Source organism: Somniosus microcephalus, chromosome 2 (assembly GCF_052327205.1).
Source record: "Somniosus microcephalus isolate GS21.2 chromosome 2, FLI_Smic_1.0, whole genome shotgun sequence".
NCBI lineage: Eukaryota > Metazoa > Chordata > Chondrichthyes > Squaliformes > Somniosidae > Somniosus > Somniosus microcephalus.
In genome coordinates, this window is record NC_140988.1 from 989745 (window position 1) to 1012310 (window position 22566).

Below are 22566 nucleotides of genomic sequence, written 5' to 3' on the forward strand. Positions count from 1 at the left end.
CCACCAAAGTGAATAACCTCACATTTATCCACATTATAGTGCATTTGCCATGTTTCTGCCCAATCACCCAACCTGTCCAAATCGTACTGGAGTTTCACGACATCCTCCTCACAGCTTACCCTCCCACCCAGTTTTGTGTCATCTGCAAATTTGGAGATAATGGCCCAGAAATTAGGATCGGGGGCTTGCCGCGCGTGCAAGCCCCCGATGTGCACTTACCCGGCGCGCCGACAGCTGAAGCCTGGGACTGTTTGGAATTCCTATCACTGGCCCGGTTCAGATGTCGGCGCACTGTGCTTGCCTGATCCAGCGGCGTAGTTAGTTCGATGTGCCGGCTGGGATCAGGTGAGCACTGGGCAGCCAATCAGGGGAGGGGAAACTTCATTCATGAGTTTGATAGTAAGAACTGTCAAACTCATGAAAACTACGGGCGCCCAAAACACTACTTAAACTTTAAATTAAATTTTTAAAAACATCCCACTAATTAAATGAACTATAAATAACTTTAAAAAAACTATTTTAAACAATTAATCAAATTTTTGAAAAAAATAATTTTTTAAGAAATCGGGTCTAAAAATAAACTTACCTTACTGTAAAGTCCTTAAAAACAATAAAGCTGTGGAAAAAATGTTATAATTTTAAATAATAGACCACTTACCTTAAAGAATCAAGTCCTTACATCTCCTTTTTACATTTCTAAATGCCTTAATTTTGCACGCTAATCTCTTATGTGGGACCTTATCGAAAGCCTTCTGAAAGTCCAAATACACCACATCCACTGGTTCTCCCTTATCTATTTTACCAGTTACATCCTCAAAAAATTCCAGTAGATTAGTCAAGCATGATTTACCTTTTGTAAATCCATGTTGACTTTGTCCGATCCTGTCACTGCTTTCCAAGTGCTCTGCTATTACATCTTTTATAATACTCTAGTATTTTCCCCACTACCGATGTCAGCTTACCGGTCTATAATTCCCCGCTTTTTCTCTACCACCTTTTTTGAATAGTGGGGTAACATTAGCTACCCTCCAATCCATGGGTACTGTTCCAGAGTCTATCGAGTTCTGGAAGATGACCAGCAATGCATCTACTATCTCTAGGGCCACTTCCTTAAGTACCCTGGGATGTAGACCATCAGGCCCTGGGGATTTATTGGCCTTCAGTCCCATCAATTTTCCTAATACCATTTCCCTACAAATACTGATTTCTTTCAGTTCCTCCCTCTCATTAGACCCTATGTTCCCCGGCATCTCTGGGAGGTTATTTGTGTCCTCCTTTGTGAAGACAGAACCAAAGTATATATTTAGTTGGTCTGCCATTTCCTTGTTTCTCATTATAAATTCCCCTGATTCTGATTATAAGGGACCTACGCTTGACTTCACCAATCTTTTTCTCTTCACATTTCTATAACAGCTTTTACAGTCAGTTTTTATGTTGCCTACTAGCTTACTCTCATATTCTATTTTCCCTTTCTTAATTAATCCCTTTGTCCTCCTTTGTTGACTCCTAAACTGCTCTCAATCCTCAGGATTATTGCTTTTTCTAGTCAATTTATATGTCCTCTCCTTGGATCTTATGCTATCCCTAATTTCCCTTGTTAGCCACAGTTGAGTCACCTTTTTTGTTTTATTTTTATGCCAAACTGGGATGAACAAATTCTGTAGCTCATCCATTCGGTCTTTGAATGTTTGCCATTGCCTATCCACCGTCAACCCTTTGACTGCCATTCCCCAATCAATCCTACCCAACTCGCTCCTCAGACCATCGTAGTTTCCTTTATTTAAATTGAGGACCCTAGTCTCCGAGTCAACTACTTCATTCTCCATCTTAATGAAGAATTCGATCATATTATGATCGCTCCGACCCAAGGGGCCTCGTACAACAAGATTGTTAATTAATCCTTTCTCGTTACATAATACCCAGTCTAAGATGGCCTGATCTCTGGTTGGCTCCTCGACATATTGGTCCAGGAAACCATCCCGTAAACACTCCAGGAATTCCTCCTCCACAGTATTGTTACTAATTTGGTTAGCCCAATCTATATGTAGATTAAAGTTACCCATGATGACTGCTGTGCCCTTATTGCACGCTTCTTTAATTTCCCTTTTAATGCCATCCCCAACCTCCACCTTACTGTTTTGGAGGTCTATATACCACTCCCACTAATGTTCTTTTCCCCTTAGTATTTCTCAATTCTACCCATACAGATTCCACATCATCAGAGCTAATATCCTTCATTACAATTGTATTAATCCCTTCTTTAACCAGTAATGCTACCCCACCTCCCTTTCCTTTTTGCCTATCTTTCCTGAATATCGAATACCCCTGGATGTTGAGTTCCCAGTCTTGGCCATCCTTGAGCCATGTTTCCGTAATCCCAACCAAATCATATTCGTTTACCTCTATTTGCGCAGCCAATTCGTCCACCTTATTACAAATGCTCCTCGCATTAAGACACAAAGCCTTCAGGCTTGTTTTTTTAACGCTCTTAGACCTATTAGAATTATTATTTACTGTGGCCACGTTTGATTTAAACCATTGATTTCTCTGACTGTCACTTTTGTTTTTCTCCTTCCTATCTTTTGCTTTAATCCCGGTTTTCCTTTCCTCTGTCCCCCTGCTCAGGTTCCCAACCCCCTGCCATTTTAGTTTAAACCCCCCCGAACAGTGCGAGCAAACCTCCCCGCAAGGGTGTTTGTCCCGCTCTGGTTGATGAAATTTCAGTCTGTGACATCACCTGTTGCCGGGTGGCCCTTAATTGGCCTGCTGAGCCCGCTGGGCGGGCTCAACAAGGTCAATCAAGTTAAAATCACGTGGATTGGCCACATCTCGATGGAGGCGGGACTACAACCCTGAAAGTTGTAGTCCCACCACCTACCCGACTCCTGAATGAAAATCTAGCCCCATCTTCTCTACACTAGGGTACTTGGTGCTGAACTTTGATTGTGTGGGAGGAATAGAAATTGAAGTGTTGATACATTGGCCTTAGTGCCGCGACACAATTATGCTAAATGATGTAATTTGGCCCAGCTCCGGATTTGCTGTATTTCCCAGCGTGCATCTAGGATACAACGCGCGCTCAGAGACTCCCACACGCTCATTTCAACAACGCCACCATTGAAAGCTGGACTGCCGTATCAGACCTGCAGTCTGATTCTGTAACTGAACCTTGTACAACAACTTGCATTTATATAGCATCTGTAACACAGAAAATGTCCCAAAGTGCTTCACAGGAGCGTAATTAGCCCAACACGTTAAGAGGGTGACTAAAATCTCGGCCAAAGAGCAAAAAACTGCAGATGTTTAAACCTGAAATAAAAACAAGAAGTGTTGGAAACAGTCAGCAGGTCCCGGCAGTGTCTGTGGACAGAGGGCGGTCGGGTTAACCTTTCACATCTGATGACCCCTTATCAAAGAGAGCAAACCTTTGGTACAATAGCAAAATACTGCAGATGCTGGAAATCCGAAATAACAACAGGAAATGCTGGAAAAACTCAGCAGGCCAGGCAACATCCGTGGCGAGAAAATAGAATCGACGTTTCGGGTCGAAACCCTTCTTCAAAACTGGAAAGGAAATGAAATAGATCGAAAGGCCGGGCTGGGACAGAACAAAAGAAGTGAAGAGACATTAAGAGGTATTCAAAACCAGACGAGATGGTGATAGGACTAGTGGAGACAAAAGACGGCTCTAGATTAGGTGTGAAATGTGCTGGCAGAATGGGAGACAGCTGCCATGTAAAAAAAAAGAGGAAGGGGGGGGGGGGAGGGAAAACCCAAAACAAAGGGGTGGAAAAAAAATTTTTAAGTAAAAATGTGATAGGGGCCGAGGTTATGATCTGAAATTGTTGAACTCGATATTGAGTCCGGAAGGCTGCAAAGTGCCTAATCGGAAGATGAGGTGCTGTTCCTCGAGTTTACGTTGAGCTTCCGTGGAACAATGCAAGAGGCCGAGGGCGGTGAGGTCCGAGTGGGAATGGGGCGGTGAATTAAAGTGACAGGCGACCGGAAGCTCGGGGTCACCCTTACGGACTGAACGGAGGTGTTCCGCAAAGCGGTCGCCCAATCTGCGTTTGGTCGCCCCAATGTAGAGGAGACCTTTGGGTTAGTGGCAGCATTCCCATCTGAGCCACAAGGTGCGGGGTTCAAACCCCCGTCTAGACAGTCCCAGAGAGACAGGAGCTCCAGACAGTCCCAGCAAGGGGAGACAGGAGCTCCAGACAGTCCCAGCAAGGGGAGACAGGAGCTTCAGACAGTCCCAGAGAGACAGGAGCTCCAGACAGTCCCAGCGAGGGGAGACAGGAGCTCCAGACAGTCCCAGAGAGACAGGAGCTCCAGACAGTCCCAGCAAGGGGAGACAGGAGCTCCAGACAGTCCCAGAGAGACAGGAGCTCCAGACAGTCCCAGCGAGGGGAGACAGGAGCTCCAGACAGTCCCAGAGAGACAGGAGCTCCAGACAGTCCCAGCGAGGGGAGACAGGAGCTCCAGACAGTCCCAGAGAGACAGGAGCTCCAGACAGTCCCAGCGAGGGGAGACAGGAGCTCCAGACAGTCCCAGAGAGACAGGAGCTCCAGACAGTCCCAGCGAGGGGAGACAGGAGCTCCAGAGAGTCCCAGAGAGACAGGAGCTCCAGACAGTCCCAGAGAGACAGGAGCTCCAGACAGTCCCAGCAAGGGGAGACAGGAGCTCCAGACAGTCCCAGAGAGACAGGAGCTCCAGACAGTCCCAGCGAGGGGAGACAGGAGCTCCAGACAGTCCCAGAGAGACAGGAGCTCCAGACAGTCCCAGCGAGGGGAGACAGGAGCTCCAGACAACCCAGCGAGGGGAGACGACAGACCCAGCGAGGGATGGGCACACCAGACAAACCCAGCGAGGGGAGACAGGAGCTCCAGACAGACCCAACGAGGGATGGGAGCACCAGACAGACCCAGCGAGGGATGGGAGCTCCAGACAGATCCAGCGAGGGGAGACAGGAGCTCCAGACAGACCCATCGAGGGATGGGAGCACCAGACAGACCCAGCGAGGGGAAACAGGAGCTCCAGACAGACCCAGCGAAGGATGGGAGCACCAGACTGTAGTGTCCGTGTGTAGATAAAGACACTGAAGACAGGAGTTGGTTCATAGGTATTTACTAAGCAAGTCTGGGGGAGGTTTCTAAAGGATATACACAATACACAGGCTTATATAGCCCAAGTGGCAATTACCGGCATTACACACACCTGGGGCTCTTAAAGGCACATACACCATAATTGCTCTTAAAGGCACATACACCACAATTCCTTCCCTTCTAGCTAACTAGTACATCATATTTTAAGTAATTATTAATTACATGTTATATGCAAAATAATATACATTGCTGTATTAATTAATTATAAGTTAGTCTCTCAGGAGGCTTCCTGACTTGGTCTGGATAACGCCTCGGGGGTGTAGTAGGTTCTTCTGGCAAGGCTGATTCGGCTTGAAGGCCAGTGTCGGGTTCATCGGGCTCCAGTATCACCGGATCGGAGGTAGATATGGGTATCTCTACTTCATCGTTAGATGTATAGAGTGGTGGTGTAGGTTGTCCCTTTTCGGATGACTTGATGATTTGGTCAGCATGGCGCCTTATTATGCTGTCTCCGATGTCCACGGTATACATCAGTGGTCCTAATCGTGTGCAGATAGTTCCAGGCTGCCATTTCTCGGTACGGTAGTCCCGGGCCAAAACCGGTTGGCCTATCTGGAAGGCCCTAGTTGGCCTTTCATTCATGCCCTGAAACTGCCGGTTCTCCACGTCCCTTCGGATGTTGGGCTTGACCAAATCCAGCCGGCATCTTAGGTTTCTATTGTAGAACATCATGGCGGGAGTTTGGTTAGTAACCATATGCGTTGCATTCCTATATGCAAATAAGAAGTTATCCACCTTGTGCTGAAGTTTTATGTCTTCATTACCCATGGCCTTGATGGCCTTCTTGAAGGTCTGGACAAACCTTTCAGCCAATCCATTGGTGGCGGGATGGTATGGGGCGGACGTGTAGTGCTTTACCCCATTGTTGTTTAAGAACTTTCTGAATTCTTCGGACACAAATTGCGGTCCATTATCAGAACATACCTGCTCCGGCAGCCCATTCCTGGCAAATATGGTCCTTAATACTGTGATGGTTTTTTCCGTGGTGGTGGAGGACATCTTTATTACCTCCGGCCACTTGGAGTGTGCATCAACTGCGATTAAGAACATTGAGTCCATAAATGGACCAGCAAAGTCGATGTGCACCCTTTGCCAGGGAGATGAGGGCCACTCCCATGGATGTAGAGGGGCCTGTGGCGGAGCATTTTGGATCTTCTGGCATCCTAGGCAGCTCTTGGTCATGTCTTCGATGTCTCCATCGATACCTGGCCACCATACAAACGCCCTAGCTAGGTTCTTCATTTTCACTCCACCCAGATGCCCCTCGTGAAGCTCCTTTAGCACTTTATCCTGGAGTTTGGGTGGAATCACCACTCTGGATCCACACATCAAGGTTCCTCGGCACACTGACAGCTGTTCTCTTCTTTGCGAGAATGCTGGCAACAGTGGTTCGCCATGTGCTGGCCCATCCCTTCACTGTTAAATCGTAGACCCGTGAGAGAGTAGGGTCATTTCTTGTCTCCCTTTCAATGGCAGAATTTGTCACCGGTAGACATTCCACTATGGTAGAGTGGAATATCTCTACTGGGTCTACTGTAGGTGCCTCTTCTATCATTGGCAACGGTAGGCGTGATAAACCGTCAGCATTCCCATGCTGTTTTGACCCTTTGTATTCAATGTTGTATTGGTGTGCCCCTAGAAAAAGGGACCACCTCTGTAGTCTTTGTGCCGTCATAATGGGGACACCTTTTTTAGGGTTGAATATGGAGATGAGGGGTTGATGGTCAGTCAGCAAGGTAAATTTTTGTCCGTGTAGGTAATGGTTGAATTTCTTCACTCCCCATACCAGGCTGAGTGCTTCCCTGTCTATCTGGGCATAGTTACGCTCAGCTGAGTTCAATGAGCGTGACGCAAAAGCTATCGGCCGTTCCGAACCATCAGGGAATCTATGGGACAATACCGCTCCTATGCCGTAAGGGGATGCATCGCACGCCAGTCTGATTGGTAGTGATGGGTTGTAATGAGCCAAAATTTTCTCGGATGTGATTAAGTCTTTACATTTATGGAAGGCACGTTTACAGTCTTCGTTCCATTTCCAAATCACTCCTGTCTGTAGAAGATCATTAAGAGGGTGTAGAATAGTTGATAAGTTCGGTAAAAATTTATGATAGTAATTTATTAATCCCAGGAATGACCTTAATTGTGAAACATTTTCAGGTGCTGGGGCTTTTATAACTGCTTCAATCTTTTCAGGTGACTTATGCAACCCTTCCTTATTAATTATGTGGCCACAATATGATATCTGATTTTGGAAAAATTCGCACTTGGGGCGATTTGCTCGTAGGCCCCGTTCTTTCAGCCTAGTGAGCACCTGCTCCAAATTGGCAAGGTGCTCGTTGTCATTTTCTCCTGTTATAAGGATGTCGTCTAGGTAGCATTGAGTCCCCGGAATCCCTTGCAGGACTTGCTCCATAGCTCTTTGCCAGATAGCTGGAGCTGATGCTATTCCAAAAACCAGTCGATTGTACTGGTACAGGCCTTTGTGTGTGTTTATTGTGAGATACTTTTTAGAGGTCTCCTCAACCTCCATCTGTAGATATGCCTGTGCCAAGTCAATTTTTGTGAAACATTTCCCTCCGGATAGTGAGGCGAAAATATCTTCTATCCTCGGAAGAGGATACTGTACCGTGTGAAGGACCGGGTTTACAGTCACCTTAAAGTCCCCACAGATGCGAATTTTTTTCTGTTCCTCAGAGTTATTTTTCAATGTTTTTTTCATGACTGGAACGATGGGTGTTGCCCATTCGCTCCAATCTATTTTGGATAATACGCCTGCCTTTTCCAAATTCTTCAGCTCTGCCTTGACTGCCGGACGTATTGCGTATGGCACCGGTCTTGCCTTAAAAAATTTTGGAATTGCTGTATCTTCCACTTTTATTGAGGCGGTGATGCCTTTCAAGGTTCCTAGTTTCTCTTGAAACACTTCTTTGGCGTTGGCCAAGATGTCTTTTAATCGTTCAGGTATGATGTCATCACTGTTTTTTTCCTTACTGGTCACCGTCAGTGCCTGAATGGAGTGCCAGTCTAAACGTATCTTCCTTATCCATTCACGCCCCAACAACGGTGGACCACCATCTTGTAGAATGTATAAATACAACTTTTGTATTTCTTTGCCGTTGTATACCACAGGCACCCTTATTTTTCCTTTGGGGTAGACTTTCTGCCCCGTATATGTTTTTAAGATAATGGATGTGTCTTTTAGAGGTATATGCGAAAATAGCCTCTCGTAATCTCGTCGATTTATTACGGTTAGAGCTGATCCTGTATCTAGCTCCATTTTAACTGGGGACCCTGCTATTGTGAGGGTAACCCAAATGGTTTGGTAATCCTCTTTGGCAAGTACATTATGTAATTTGAGACAGCTTAGTCTCTTGTTTCCGGAGTCGCTATCGCTATTCTGGTCTTCGGAGCTATTGTCCGTCATCATTTGTACCTTCCTGTACTTTTCTTTATTGATTTTTTGCTTTCTGTCAGTGGATTTATTTTGTCCAGATTGGCATACCCGTGCAATGTGTCCAATCTTACCACATTGCCTGCATGCTTTGCCCTTGAACCAGCAGTCCCTCTGGTTATGGGTGGATCTGCCGCAGCGATAACATCTTCCGAACTCCTGTGTCATTTTATGGGTGCCGAAGTCTTGTGTCTCTTGTTGTATCTCTGCAGCTCCTTTTGCTGCTGCTTCGTATGATACAGCCATACTGAAAGCTTTGTCCAATGTTAAATCTTTTTCAGAAATCAGTCTTTTTTGTGTTCCTTCACTTAAGAGACCGCAAACAAATTTGTCGCAAAGATAATCCGATAGTCCTGCTCCGAATTGGCAGTACTTTGATAGCTTTCTTAATTCGGTTAGGTAATCAGCGTTACTTTCATTCTTGTGTTGATTTCTCTTGAAGAACTTGAATCGTTCCGCTATCAGCAGCGGTGTTGGGTTTAAATGCTCCTGCAGGGTATCAACAATTTCTTTAAAAGTCTTGTCCTTTGGTTTGGCTGGAGTGATTAAATTTCGTAACAGCCCGTATGTCTTCGCGCCCATTAAGTTCAGAAGTATTGAAGCTTTTTTTTCATCTGTTATTCCATTTGCAGTGCAATAAACCTCTACTCTTTCCACATATGTGGTCCAATCTTCTATTTCGCCATCAAAAGCCTCAATATTACCAGATTTAGGCATTTCAGAAAAGATATGGCGCTTCCCGCGCTTTTTTTTTCTCTCTGTAGCAACGATATGGCGCTTCCCGTGCTTTCCCGCTGCTGCTACCGATAACAACGCTGTTTTACTGTGGTTTCCGTTTATTCACTGTTGGAGACTCATTCCCGACGGAGGTCTAAACGCTGACCTGCTTCCCGCGCCGGCCGTCTCTCGAGTGCACCCTCCCAGTCCGTTATTGCTTGCCTCCGATTTCGCTGCCTGTCTCAGCTGTAAAGCCCGCCGCTGGAGCTCCAGCCTGACACCCAGGAAGGATTAGCGCAGTACCTGTCACCAGCTTGGCCAGCTGGTGAAACCACAGTTTCTCTTACTTCCTTGAGTCTTCTGGACGCTGGAGGAATCGATGTCCTTGAGGTGCTGCCGAATTGCAGGTAAGTCCGTTTCCACTTCGTCGCCACTGTAGTGTCCGTGTGTAGATAAAGACACTGAAGACAGGAGTTGGTTCATAGGTATTTACTAAGCAAGTCTGGGGGGGGTTTCTAAAGGATATACACAATACACAGGCTTATATAGCCCAAGTGGCAATTACCGGCATTACGCACACCTGGGGCTCTTAAAGGCACATACACCATAATTGCTCTTAAAGGCACATACACCACACAGACAGACCCAGCGAGGGATGGGAGCTCCAGACAGACCCAGCGAGGGATGGGAGCTCCAGACAGACCCAGCGAGGGATGGGAGCTCCAGACAGATCCAGCGAGGGGAGACAGGAGCTCCAGACAGACCCATAGAGGGGAGACAGGAGCTCCAGACAGACCCAGTGAGGGGAGACGAGAGCTCCAGACAGACCCAGCAAGGGATGGGAGCTCCAGACAGACACAGCGAGGGGAGACAGGAGCTCCAGACAGGCCCAGTGAGGGATGGGAGCTCCAGACAGACCCAGCGAGGGGAGACAGGAGCTCCAGACAGGCCCAGTGAGGGATGGGAGCACCACATTTCATAAACTCTCACGAATTCCGCTCTTTCACTTCAACTAATTCTGGCAAAAGCACCACCTTATGATTCTCAGTCTAGCTTATCCCAACTGCTTTACGTGTGTATCAGCTGTAATGTAGAAAACGCAGCAGTCAATTTGCACACAGCAAGATCCCAAAACAGCAATGACTGGAAAATCTTGTTTTAGCTATGTTGGTTCAGAAATAAATATTAACCAGGACCCCAGGGGTATCGCCCCTGTTTATTCAAAAAGTGCCATGGGATCATTTACGTCCACCTGAGAGAGCAGACGGGGCTTTGGTTTAACGTCTCAACTGAAAAACAGCACCTCCGACAGTGCAGCAAATCCTCCGTGCTGCCCCTCCGACAGTGCATCACTCCCTCAGTACTGCCCCTCCGACAGTGCAGCACTCCCTCAGTACTGCCCCTCCGACAGTGCATCACTCCCTCAGTACTGCCCCTCCGACAGTGCATCACTCCCTCAGCACTGCCCCTCCGACAGTGCAGCACTCCCTCAGTACTGCCCCTCCGACAGTGCAGCGCTCCCTCAGCACTGCCCCTCCGACAGTGCAGCGCTCCCTCAGTACTGCCCCTCCGACAGTGCATCACTCCCTCAGTACTGCCCCTCCGACAGTGAAGCGCTCCCTCAGTACTGCCCCTCCGACAGTGCAGCACTCCCTCAGTACTGCCCCTCCGACAGTGCAGCACTCCCTCAGTACTGCTCCTCCGACAGTGCGGCGCTCCCTCAGTGTGATGAAATATTCCATTCATCACTCATCAGTATTTCTCTGCCTGTGACTGTGGTTGGTTTCAGTTTCATTTCCATTGTATTGTACTGTGTGTAGGGCTCCGCCCATACCTGGCTCCTATGTAAGCTGGCCCAGCCTGCAGCACATCCAGTACGGCAGACCTCTGGATGGAAGATACATTCTCCTCTGTGTGTTACCTTCTAAGTCAATAAAAGCCTTGTTTTGTTTCACTAACATCGAGTCTCGGATTTATTGAGGCACATCACTCAGTACTGCCCCTCCGACAGTGCGGCGCTCCCTCAGTACTGCCCCCTGACAGTGTGGCGCTCCCTCAGTACTGCCCCTCCGACAGTGCATCACTCCCTCAGTGCTGCCCCTGACAGTGTGACGTTCCCTCAGTACTGCCCCTCCAACAGTGCAGCGCTCCCTCAGTACTGCCCCTCCAACAGTGCAGCACTCCCTCAGTACTGCCTCTCCGACAGTGCAGCGCTCCCTCAGTACTGCCCCTCTGACAGTGCAGCGCTCCCTCAGTACTGCCCCTCTGACAGTGCAGCGCTCCCTCAGTACTGCCCCTCCAACAGTGCAGCACTCCCTCAGTACTGCCTCTCCGACAGTGCAGCGCTCCCTCAGTACTGCCCCTCTGACAGTGCAGCGCTCCCTCAGTACTGCCCCTCTGACAGTGCAGCGCTCCCTCAGTACTGCCCCTCCGACAGTGCAGCGCTCCCTCAGTACTGCCCCTCCGACAGTGCGGCGCTCCCTCAGTACTGCCTCTCCGACAGTGCAGCGCTCCCTCAGCACTGCCCCTCCGACAGTGCGGCGCTCCCTCAGTATTCCCTCAGCATGCTATAGCCAGGGCTAAGCGATCCCACAATCAATGGGTCAGATCAAAGTTCTGCAGTCCTGCCACATCCAGTCGTGAATGGTGGGGGACAATTAAACAACTAACGGGAGGAGGGGGCTCCATGAATATCCCCATCCTCGATGATGGTGGAGCCCAGCACATGAGTTCAAAAGACAAGGCTGAAGCATTTGCAACCATCTTCAGCCAGACGTGCCGAGCGGATGATCCATATCGGCCTCCTCCTGAGGTCCCCACCACCACAGAAGCCAGTCTTCAGCCAATTCGATTCACTCCATCTTATATCAAAAAATGGCTGAGCGCACAGGATACAGTAAAGTCTGTGGGTCCCAACAACATCCCAGCTTTCGTGCTGAAGACTTGTGCTCCAGAACTAGCCGCACCTCTAGCCAAGCTGTTCCAGCACAGCTACAACACTGGCATCTACCTGACAATGTGGAAATCTGCTCAGGTATGGCCTGTCCACAAAAAACAGGACAAATTCAATCCGGCCAATTACCGCCCCATCAATCATCAGCAAAGTGATGGAAGGTGTCATCGACAGTGCTATCAAGCGGCACTTACTCACCAATAACCTGCTCACTGATGCCCAGTTTGGGTTCCGCCAAGACCACTCGACTCCAGACCTCATTACAGCCTTGGTCCAAACATGGACAAATGAGCTGAACTCCAGAGGTGAGGTGAGAGTAACTGCCCGTGACATCAAGGCAGCATTTGACTGAGTGTGGCATCAAGGAGCCCTAGTAAAATTGAAGTCAATGGGAATCGGGGGGAAACTCTCCACTGGCTGGAGTCATACCTAGCACAAAGGAAGATGGTTGTGGTTGTTGGAGGTCAGACATCACTGCAGGAGTTCCTCAGGGCAGTATCCTAGGCCCAACCATCTTCAGCTGCTTCATCAATGACCTTCCCTCCAACATAACGTCAGAAGTGGGGATATTCGCTGATGATTGCAGTGTTCAGTTCCATTCGCAACTCCTCAGATAATGAAGCAGTCCATGCCCGAATGCAGCAAGACCTGGATGACATTCAGGCTTGGGCTGATAAGTGGCAGGTAACATTCGCACCACACAAGTGCCAGGCAATGACTATCTCCAACAAGCGAGAGTCTAACCACCACCTCTGATATTCAACGGCATTACCATTGCTGAATCCCCCACCATCAACATCCTGGGGGTCACCATTAACCAGAAACTTAACTGGACCAGCCACGTGAATAAAAGAGCAGGTCAGAGGCTGGATATTCTGCGGTGAGTGTCTCACCTCCTGACCAAAGCCTTTCCACCATCTACTAGGCACAAGTAAGGAGTTTGATGGAATACTCTCCACTTGCCTGGATGAGTGCAGCTCCATCAACACTCAAGAAGCTGGACACCATCCAGGACAAAGCAGCCCGCTTGATTGGCACCCCATCCACCACCTTAAACAAACATTCATTCCCTCCACCACCGGCATACCATGGCTGCAGTGTGTACCATCTGCAAGATGCACTGCAGCAACTCGCCAAGGCTTCTTCAGCAGCACCTCCCAAACCCATGACCTCTACCACCTAGAAGGACAAGTGCAGCAGGCGCATGGCAAGCTCACCTTCAAGTTACACACCATCCTGACTTAGAAATGTATCGCTGTTTCTTCATCGTCATTGCCAGCGATACCCACATAAGAACATAAGAAATAGGAGCAGGAGTCGGCCATTCGCCCCTCGAGCCTGCTCCGCCATTCAATAAGATCATGGCTGATCATCGACCTCAACTCCACTTTCCCGCCCGATCTCCATATCCCTTGATTCCCCATGAGTCCAAAATTCTATCGATTTCAGCCTTGAATATACTCAAAGACTCAGCATCCACAGCCCTCTGGGGCAGAAAATTCCAAAGATTCACAACCTTCTGAGTGAAGAAATTCCTCCTCATCTCGGTCTTAAATGGCCTAACCCTTATCCTGAGACTATGCCCCCTAGTTCTACTCTCCAGCCAGGGGGAAACAACCTCTCAGCATCTACCCTGTCAATCCCCTTCAGAATCTTATATGTTTCAATGAGATCACCTCTCATTCTTCTAAACTCCAGAGAGTATCGGCCCATTCTACACAATCTCTCCTCATAGGACAGCCCTCTCATCCCAGGAATCAATCTAGTGAACCTTCGTTGCACTGCCTCCATGTCAAGTATATCCTTCCTTAGATAAGGAGACCAAAACTGTGCCCAGTACTCCAGGTGTGGTCTCACCAAGGCCCTGTACAATTGTAGCAAGACTTCCTTACTCTTATACTCCAACCCCCTTGCAATAAAGGCCAAGATGCCATTTGCCTTCCTTATTGCTCGCTGTACCTGCATGCTAGCTTTCGGTATTTCTTGCACGAGGACACCCAAATCTCTCTGAACACCAACATTTGAAAGATTCTCACCATTTAAAAAATATTCTGTTTTTCTATTCTTCCTACCAAAGTGAATAGCCTCACATTTCCCTACATTATACTCCATCTGCCACCTTACTGCCCACTCACTTAGTCTATCTATATCCCTTTGCAGACTCTGTGTTCTCCTCACAGCTTACTGTCCCACCTAGCTTTGAATCATCAGCAAACTTGGATACATTACAGTCGGTCTCTTCATCTAGGTCATTAATATAGATTGTAAATAGCTGAGGCCCCAACACTGATCCTTGCCTCACCCCACTAGTTACAGCCTGCCAACCTGAAAAAGACCCGTTTATCCCTGCTCTCTGTTTTCTGTCTGTTAACCAATCTTCTATCCATGCTATTATATTACCCCCAACCCCATGAGCCCTAATCTTGTGTAATAACCTTTTATGTGGCACCTTATCGAATTCCTTTTGGAAATCCAAATATACTACATCCACTGGTTCCCCTTTATCTACCCTGCTAATTACATCCTCAAAAAACTAATAAATTTACAAAACACGATTTCCCTTTCATAAAACCATGTTCACTCTGCCTAATCATGTTATGATTTTCTAAGTGCCCTGATCCCACTTCCTTAACAATGGATTCCAGCCTTTTCCCGACGACTGATGTCAGGCTAACTGGCCTGTAGTTCCCTGTTTTCTCTCCCTCCTTTCTTGAATAGCGGTGTTACATTTGCGACCTTCCAATCCGCCGAGACCGTTCTCGAACCTAGGGAATTGTGGAAGATCAAAACCAATGCATCCACTATTTCTGCAGCCACCTCTTTTAGAACCCTAGGATGTAGGCCGTCAAGTCCAGGGGATTTGTCGGCTTTTAGTCCCATTAGTTTCTCTACTTATATTAATTACATTAAGTTCCTCACCCTCATTAGACCCTTGGCTCCCCACCATTTCTGGTCTGCTTTTTGTGTCTTCTACTGAGAAGACAGATACAAAATACTTTAACATTTCTGCCATTTCCTTATTCCCCATAATCATTTCTCCTGTCTCAGCCTCTAAGGGACCAACATTTACTTTTGCTACTCTTTTCCTTTTTACATACTTGTAGAAACTCTTACAATCTGCCTTTATATTTTTTGCTAGTTTTCTCTCAAATTCTATTTTCTCCCTTTTTATCAATTTTTTGGTCAACCTTTGCTGATTTCTGAAACTCTCCCAATCCTCAGGCTTATACTATTATTCTTTGCAACATTATAAGCTTCTTCTTTCAATCTAATGCTATCCTTAACTTCTTTAGTTAGCCACGGTTGGATCACTTTTCCTGTGGAGTTTTTGTTTCTCAATGGAATGTATTTTTGTTGAGAATTATGAAATATTTCTTTACATTCTAGCTACTGCCATACCTTTTTAATCTATTTTTCCAGTCTACCTTAGCCAACTCGCCCCTCATACCTACGTTACTGGCTTTATTTAAGTTTAAGACTCTAGTTTTGGACTTAGGCAAGTCACATGCCAGGAACGAATAAAAAAAAAAGTACTGCACTGGGAGTGTCAGCCTAGGTTTTTGTGCTGAAGTCTCTGGAGTGGGACTTGAACCCACAACCTTCAGACTCAGAGGCGAGAATGCTGCCCACTGAGCCACAGCTGACACCTTGCACTCAATCTATCTGCTGGTAGGAAAGGAATGACGTGGCAGGACATGGTGCATTCCAGTAAGCCAGAGTACGGGCAAAGATTCTCTGATCAACCCCTGGGTCTCATTGTCATTTACCTTGATATTTGTCAGGGAACATAGGAACAGGAGTATGCCATTCAGCTCCTCAAACCCTTTCCACCACACACTCTGGATCATAGGGGGCTTGTGATCTGCTTACAAGAATGGTTGGTGATGCTAAACCCCAGTAGAGTAACAACTGTAAAACCCAAAAACAGAAGAGTCCATCTACAGGCATGTGTTTTGGGGATTATCACTTCCATTGGTTCTCCAGTGTTTCCGTACATAGGCCTATTTTGTACACCTGAATGTACAGACACTGTGGGGAATAAACTGGCTGCATCATGCATGCTTAATGGCTGAGGCAATTTGTTCAGATTTTGTCATTTATTGCGCTTATATTATATTAAATTTACAGTTGGAAAATGTAATTTCCTTTTAATTATGTTTTAATGTTGTTCATGTTATTGTAAATGTTGTGTTATTTATTGTGGGGTTTCTGTGTTTTTAATGCATTGAATAAATAGAATTTATCCAGGACACTGGGTATTTGATGAGAGTGAGGGCGAGTGCTGTGTTATTGTGCTTGTGGGACAGCTGCAGTCCCACATCACATTGGCTGGCCAACAGCAAGCCTCACACAACACACAGCAAACAGCTGACTCATCCCGAACATACTCTGCCAGGAACTTGTCATTTTACACCGACACTTTCTGACAGCAACACACTGAATTGACATTGTATTGTATCATGTACTCGATTCTCGAGCTGAGCTAACCAGGGAATTACACACATCGAACCACGACCATGAATTGTTAGCCCAAGACTCTCGGTGTTATTTACACCTTCACTGCTACAATGCTACGCAATCGTTTTAAATACAGTTAGGGCGGAACATAGGAACAGGAGGAGGCCATTCAGCCCCTCGAGCCTGTTCCGCCATTCGATGAGATCATGGCGGATCTGCGACCTAACTCCATATACCCGCCTTTGGCCCACATCCCTTAATACCTTTGGTTAACAAAAAGCTATCAATTTCCGATTTAAAATTAACAACTGATCTAGCATCAATTGCCATTTGTGGAAGAGAGTTCCAAACTTCTACCGCCCTTTGTGTGTAGAAGTGTTTCCTAATTTCACTCCGAAAGGTCTGGCTCTAATTTTTAGACTCTGCCCTAGTCCTAGAATCCCCAACCAGCGGAAATAGTTTCTCTCTATCTACCCTATCTGTTCCCCTTAATATCCTGAAAACTTTGATCAGATCGCCCCTTAACCTTCTAAATTCTAGGGAATACAACCCTAGTTTGTGTAATCTCTCCTCGTAATTTAACCCTTGGAGTCCGGGTATCATTCTGGTAAACCTACGCTGCACTCCCTCCAAGGCCAATATATCCTTCCTAAGGTGTGGTGCCCAGAACTGCTCCCAGTGCTCCAGGTGTGGTCTAACCAGGGCTTTGTACAGCTGCAGCATAACTTCTACCCCCTTGTATTCTAGTCCTCTCGATATAAAGGCCAGCATTCCATTAGTCTTTTTGATTATTTTCTGTACCTGTTTTTTTTTTAAATTCATTTATGGGATGTGGGTGTCGCTGGCAAGGCCAGCATTTATTGCCCATCCTTAATTACCCAGCCATGGTACGCCGGTGGTGGAGGGGTATAAACTGGTTCTGTATCACCTTAAATTATTTTTTGAACATCTCCCACTGATCCTCTGTCATTTTACCCATTAACAGATTTGCCCAGTTTACTGTGGACAGTCTCTGCCTCATCCCTTTGAAGTCGGCCTTACCCAAATCTAGAATCTTAGTAGCTGTTTCGCGTTTCTCCCTTTCAAATGCTACGTTGAACTTGAGCATGTTATGATCGCTATTGGATAAATGTTCACGCACAGTTAGGCTGTTAACTAAACCTGGCTCATTACTGATTACTAAATCTAATATAGCTTGCCCCCTTGTTGCCTCTAGGACATATTGGCCCAGAAATTTGGGTCTCCACGGGTGAGTACGCACGGGGTACTCACCCGTAGGCCCAATGGAAATGCCGGTTTCATGCACGCACTGCGCATGCGCGGGAAACCGGAACTTCCGTTCCCCTGAAAGAAGGGGTTCAGAGGTCGAACGCGTGCGCAGGAGAGGCAGCGCGTGCGCATCGAACTTACGTTTTTTTTGCAGGTTTTCCCAGGAAGGTAAGTCTCCAGAAGTTAGTCATGTAAAAAGCAGTCGCAAGGCCTGCTTTTAACAAGGTAAGTGGTGAATTAATTAAAATTAAAACATTTTTTCCACAATTTTTTATTTTTAAATACTTTAAAGAAAGGTAAGTTTATTTTTAGCCCCGTTAGAAAATGTAATTAATTTTTTCAAAAATTTAAATTGTTTAAAATAGTTATTTCATGTAATTTATAGTTTATTTTAAAAATGTGATTTTTTTTATTTATTTGAAGATTTAGTGATGTTTTGGGGCTTATAGTATTTATAGGTTCCTGTCAAACTTATGAATGAAGCATTCCCTGCTACCATTGGCTCTCCATGGCCCATGTGATCCCAGGGGACGCTTCGAACTAACTGCGCCCCTGGGATACACAAGCACTGTGCGCCGGCAGTTGGAGGAGGCCCAGGATCGGAATTCCACGCGGGCCCACGGCTCAATGGTCGGCGCGCAAGGTAAGTGCAGGTCAGGGGCTTGCACCCGCGGGAAGCTCCCCGACCCGAATTTCTGGGCCATTGTTGTGGAAAACTATCCCGGACACACCCAAAAATTCACTACCTTTCTGACTTTCTTGTGTGTGTCCAGGATAGTTTTCTACAACAATCTGTCCTAGAGGCAACAAGGGGGCAAGCCGCAATTGGTCTGTGGCGACAACAAATCGGCAGCTTGTTTTACACCCACCACGTTTTCTTTTAAATTGGATGGGCTGTCGATTTGCTATCAGACTCTTTGCACAAGACCGATGTGATCGGGTTATTTTTCAGTATATTAACCCGATGGAGCTGAAGAAAGTAGGGCCAGAACCTCATTAAACCTGAGCATGGGTCCAAGATACGACTACAAGACAATAGCCCCCATTCTCCCAGTCCAACACGCCCACTGAAGGCTAGAGAATCTGCTGGGAGTCCGCCTGGAATCCAGGAAATTGACCCCAACCCAGGAAGATGGGGCCAGGTGACAGAGTCAGACCATCTTTCCTCTGAAGAGTTCGGTTTCTGGGGGAATATTGTTGCAATGTCCTTTTTCCCATTGGCCTATCGTGTGCTAGTTTGTATGGTGTGTTTTCACAAAGCGTTTCCACCAACCACGACCTCATCTCTTCTCTCCAGAGGCCGCCGGACTCTTTCCATCATATTCGATTCAATAAAGGCGGCTGGGATTTCTGCAGAGGATCTCGTCAGAACCGCCCAAGAAACAGCATAAACTGACCTTTCTCCACAGACTCCACTGACCTCCCGCTAAACTTACGCCAGGAGATTGGGGAACCTGAATTCAATCAGGGCCAGGATGTCACTTCCAGATCGCTGGTCAGAGGAAGAAATCTGCAGCAAGTTTCACTCAGATTTTATTCCTCTGCAATTGCACCGGAAGTTGCTCGCGATTTAAAAACAAAACCATTAAAAGCTGTAGAGAATTAATCGATTTCCCTCGGCCTTGCTTATCCCACGTTTTACTCCCTCAGTACCGCCCCTCCGACAGTGCGGCGCTCCCTCAGTACTGCCCCTCCGACAGTGCGGCGCTCCCTCAGTACTGCCCCTCCGACAGTGCGGCGCTCCCTCAGTACTGCCCCTCCGACAGTGCGGCGCTCCCTCAGTACTGCCCCTCCGACAGTACGGCGCTCCCTCAGTACTGCCCCTCCGACAGTACGGCGCTCCCTCAGTACTGCCTCTCCGACAGTGCGGTGCTCCCACAGTACTGCCCCTCCGACAGTGCGGCGCTCCCTCAGTACTGCCCCTCCGACAGTGCGGCGCTCCCTCAGTACTGCCCCTCCGACAGTGCGGCGCTCCCTCAGCACTGCCCCTCCGACAGTGCGGCGCTCCCTCAGCACTGCCCCTCCGACAGTGCGGCGCTCCCTCAGTACTGCCCCTCCGACAGTGCGGCGCTCCCTCAGTACTGCCCCTCCGACAGTGCGGTGCTCCCTCAGTACTGCCCCTCCGACAGTGCGGCGCTCCCTCAGTACAGCCCCTCCGACAGTGCGGTGCTCCCTCAGTACTGCCCCTCCGACAGTGCGGCGCTCCCTCAGTACTGTCCCTCCGACAGTGCAGCGGTCTCTCAGTACTGCCCCTCCGACAGTGCGGCACTCCCTCAGTACTGCCCCTCCGACAGTGCAGCGGTCTCTCAGTACTGCCCCTCCGACAGTGCAGCGCTCCGTCAGTCTTCTCCTTCTTAGGCAATCCCTCGGAACCGAGGATGACTTGCTTCCACATTAAAAATTAGTTCTCAGGTTACTGATGAGTCCAATGTGGGACCTACAGTCTCTGTCACAGGTGGGGCAGATGGTGGTTGAAGGGGCGGGTGAGTGGGGTGCTTGGGTTGACGTGCGCTCCTTGCGCTTGGCTTCCGCTTGCTCCCGGCGAAGAGATTCAATGTGTTCGGCACCTTCCCGGATGCTTCTCTACTTTGTGCGGTCTTGGGCCAGGGATTCCCAGGTGTCGGTGAGGATGTTGCACTTTTTCAAGGAGGCTTTGAGGGTGCCTTGAAGCATTTCCTCTGCCCACCTGGGGCTCTCTTGCCGTGTCGGAGCTCCGAGTAGAGCATTTGTTTTGGGAGTCTCGTATCGGGCATGCAGATGATGTGACCCGTCCATCGGAGCTGATCGAGCGTGGTCAAAGCTTCAATGCTGGGGATGTTGGCCTGAGCAAGAACACTGACGTTGGTGCGCCTATCCTGCCAATGGATTTGCAGGATCTTGCGGAGGCAGCATTGGTGGTACCTCTCCACTGCTTTGAGGTGCCTGCTGTACATGGTCCATGGCTCTGAGGCATACAGGAAGGCGGGTATCACTACTGCTCTGTAGACCATGAGCTTAGTGCCGGGTTTGAGGTCCTGGTCTTCAAACACGCTCTTCCTCAGGCGACCGAAGGCTGTACTGGCACACTGAAGGCGGTGTTGGACTTCATCATCGATGTCTGCCCTTGTTGACATAGGCTCCCGAGGTATGGAAAGTGTTCCACATTGTCCAAGGCCTTGTCGTGGATTTTGATAATTGGGGGCAGTACTGTGTGGCGGGGTCAGGTTGGTAGAGGACCTTTGCCTTATGGATGTTCAGTACTGCCCCTCCGACAGTGCGGCGTTTCCTCAGTACTGCCCCTCCGACAGTGCGGTGCTCCCTCAGTACTGTCCCTCCGACAGTGCAGCACTCCCTCAGTACTGCCCCTCCGACAGTGCAGCACTCCCTCAGTGCTGCCCCTCCGACAGTGCAGCACTCCCTCAGTGCTGCCCCTCCGACAGTGCGGCGCTCCCTCAGTACTGCTCCTCCGACAGTGCAGCACTCCCTCAGTACTGCTCCTCCGACAGTGCGGCACTCCCTCAGTACTGCCCCTCCGACAGTGCGGCGCTCCCTCAGTACTGCCCCTCCGACAGTGCAACACTTCCTCAGTACTGCCCCTCCGACAGTGTGGCACTCCCTCAGTACTGCCCCTCCGACAGTGCAGCACTCCCTCAGTACTGCCCCTCCGACAGTGCGGCGCTCCCTCAGTACTGCCCCTCCGACAGTGTGGCACTCCCTCAGCACTGCCCCTCCGACAGTGCGGCACTCCCTCAGTACTGCCCCTCTGACAGTGCGGCGCTCCCTCAGTACTGCCCCTCCGACAGTGCAACACTTCCTCAGTACTGCCCCTCCGACAGTGCGGCACTCCCTCAGGGTTCATGTACTGCAGTGAGGTTTAGAATTCACAACCTCAGAGGCAAGGGTAGTACCACAGAGCCAAACTGGTACAAACAGTAGCTTTATCAATGCTTTCATTTTACGGAGTGTGTATTGACGCCACTGTGTCAGCCAATGTATTGGAGGTGGGGCGGGATTACAGCAGGACTCACAGCAAACAGTCTACAGAGTCTATTTAAAAAGAACCTCTAGGAACTGCAGCAAACAGAACTCATGACCAAAACTACAGCAACTTCTCCCGATAACAGCAGGGGGATTTCTGCAGTAGAAAGCAGTGAGCGGAGGAGAATAGTTACATAATACAAGTGATTTTGTAAAATCAATCCGTCACTCACAGCAGTGCGATCTCCGGGTGAGACTGACGGGGTGTATTATCCAATCATCTCCATTCTGGCTGGGAATAGTGCGGTCACAATATGCAGCCTTTAATTTTATAACTAAAAGGAAGCAAAACAAGAAAGATTGAGCACAGTAATTACATGATGATTATTTAAGTAACCATTTTCTATTAATTTTCATCATGGACAGTTTTTCTTAATTAACACTGCGTGAAACTAAATAAAATGATTTATATTGAACTAGTCACCAACTTTAACATTATGTTCGATACTCTAATAATTCTAAATTAAATGTCATCTATAAGCAGAAAACCATAATTATTTATTTTCCTCCATTAAAATAATTTCATATAAATTATA

General features: G+C 48.0%; 1 protein-coding gene across 1 annotated transcript in view; it reads right to left on the reverse strand.

Moving 5' to 3' along the window:
* The window catches only part of LOC147122475 (uncharacterized), a 182039-nt gene extending 159738 nt beyond the window's left edge, over positions 1-22301 (reverse strand). Inside the window, exon 1 of the mRNA XM_086005440.1 lies at positions 22204-22301. The gene's annotated coding sequence lies outside the window, so the exon portion shown is untranslated. The remainder of the gene's footprint in view (positions 1-22203) is intronic.
* Between the last annotated feature and the right edge of the window lie 265 nt (positions 22302-22566).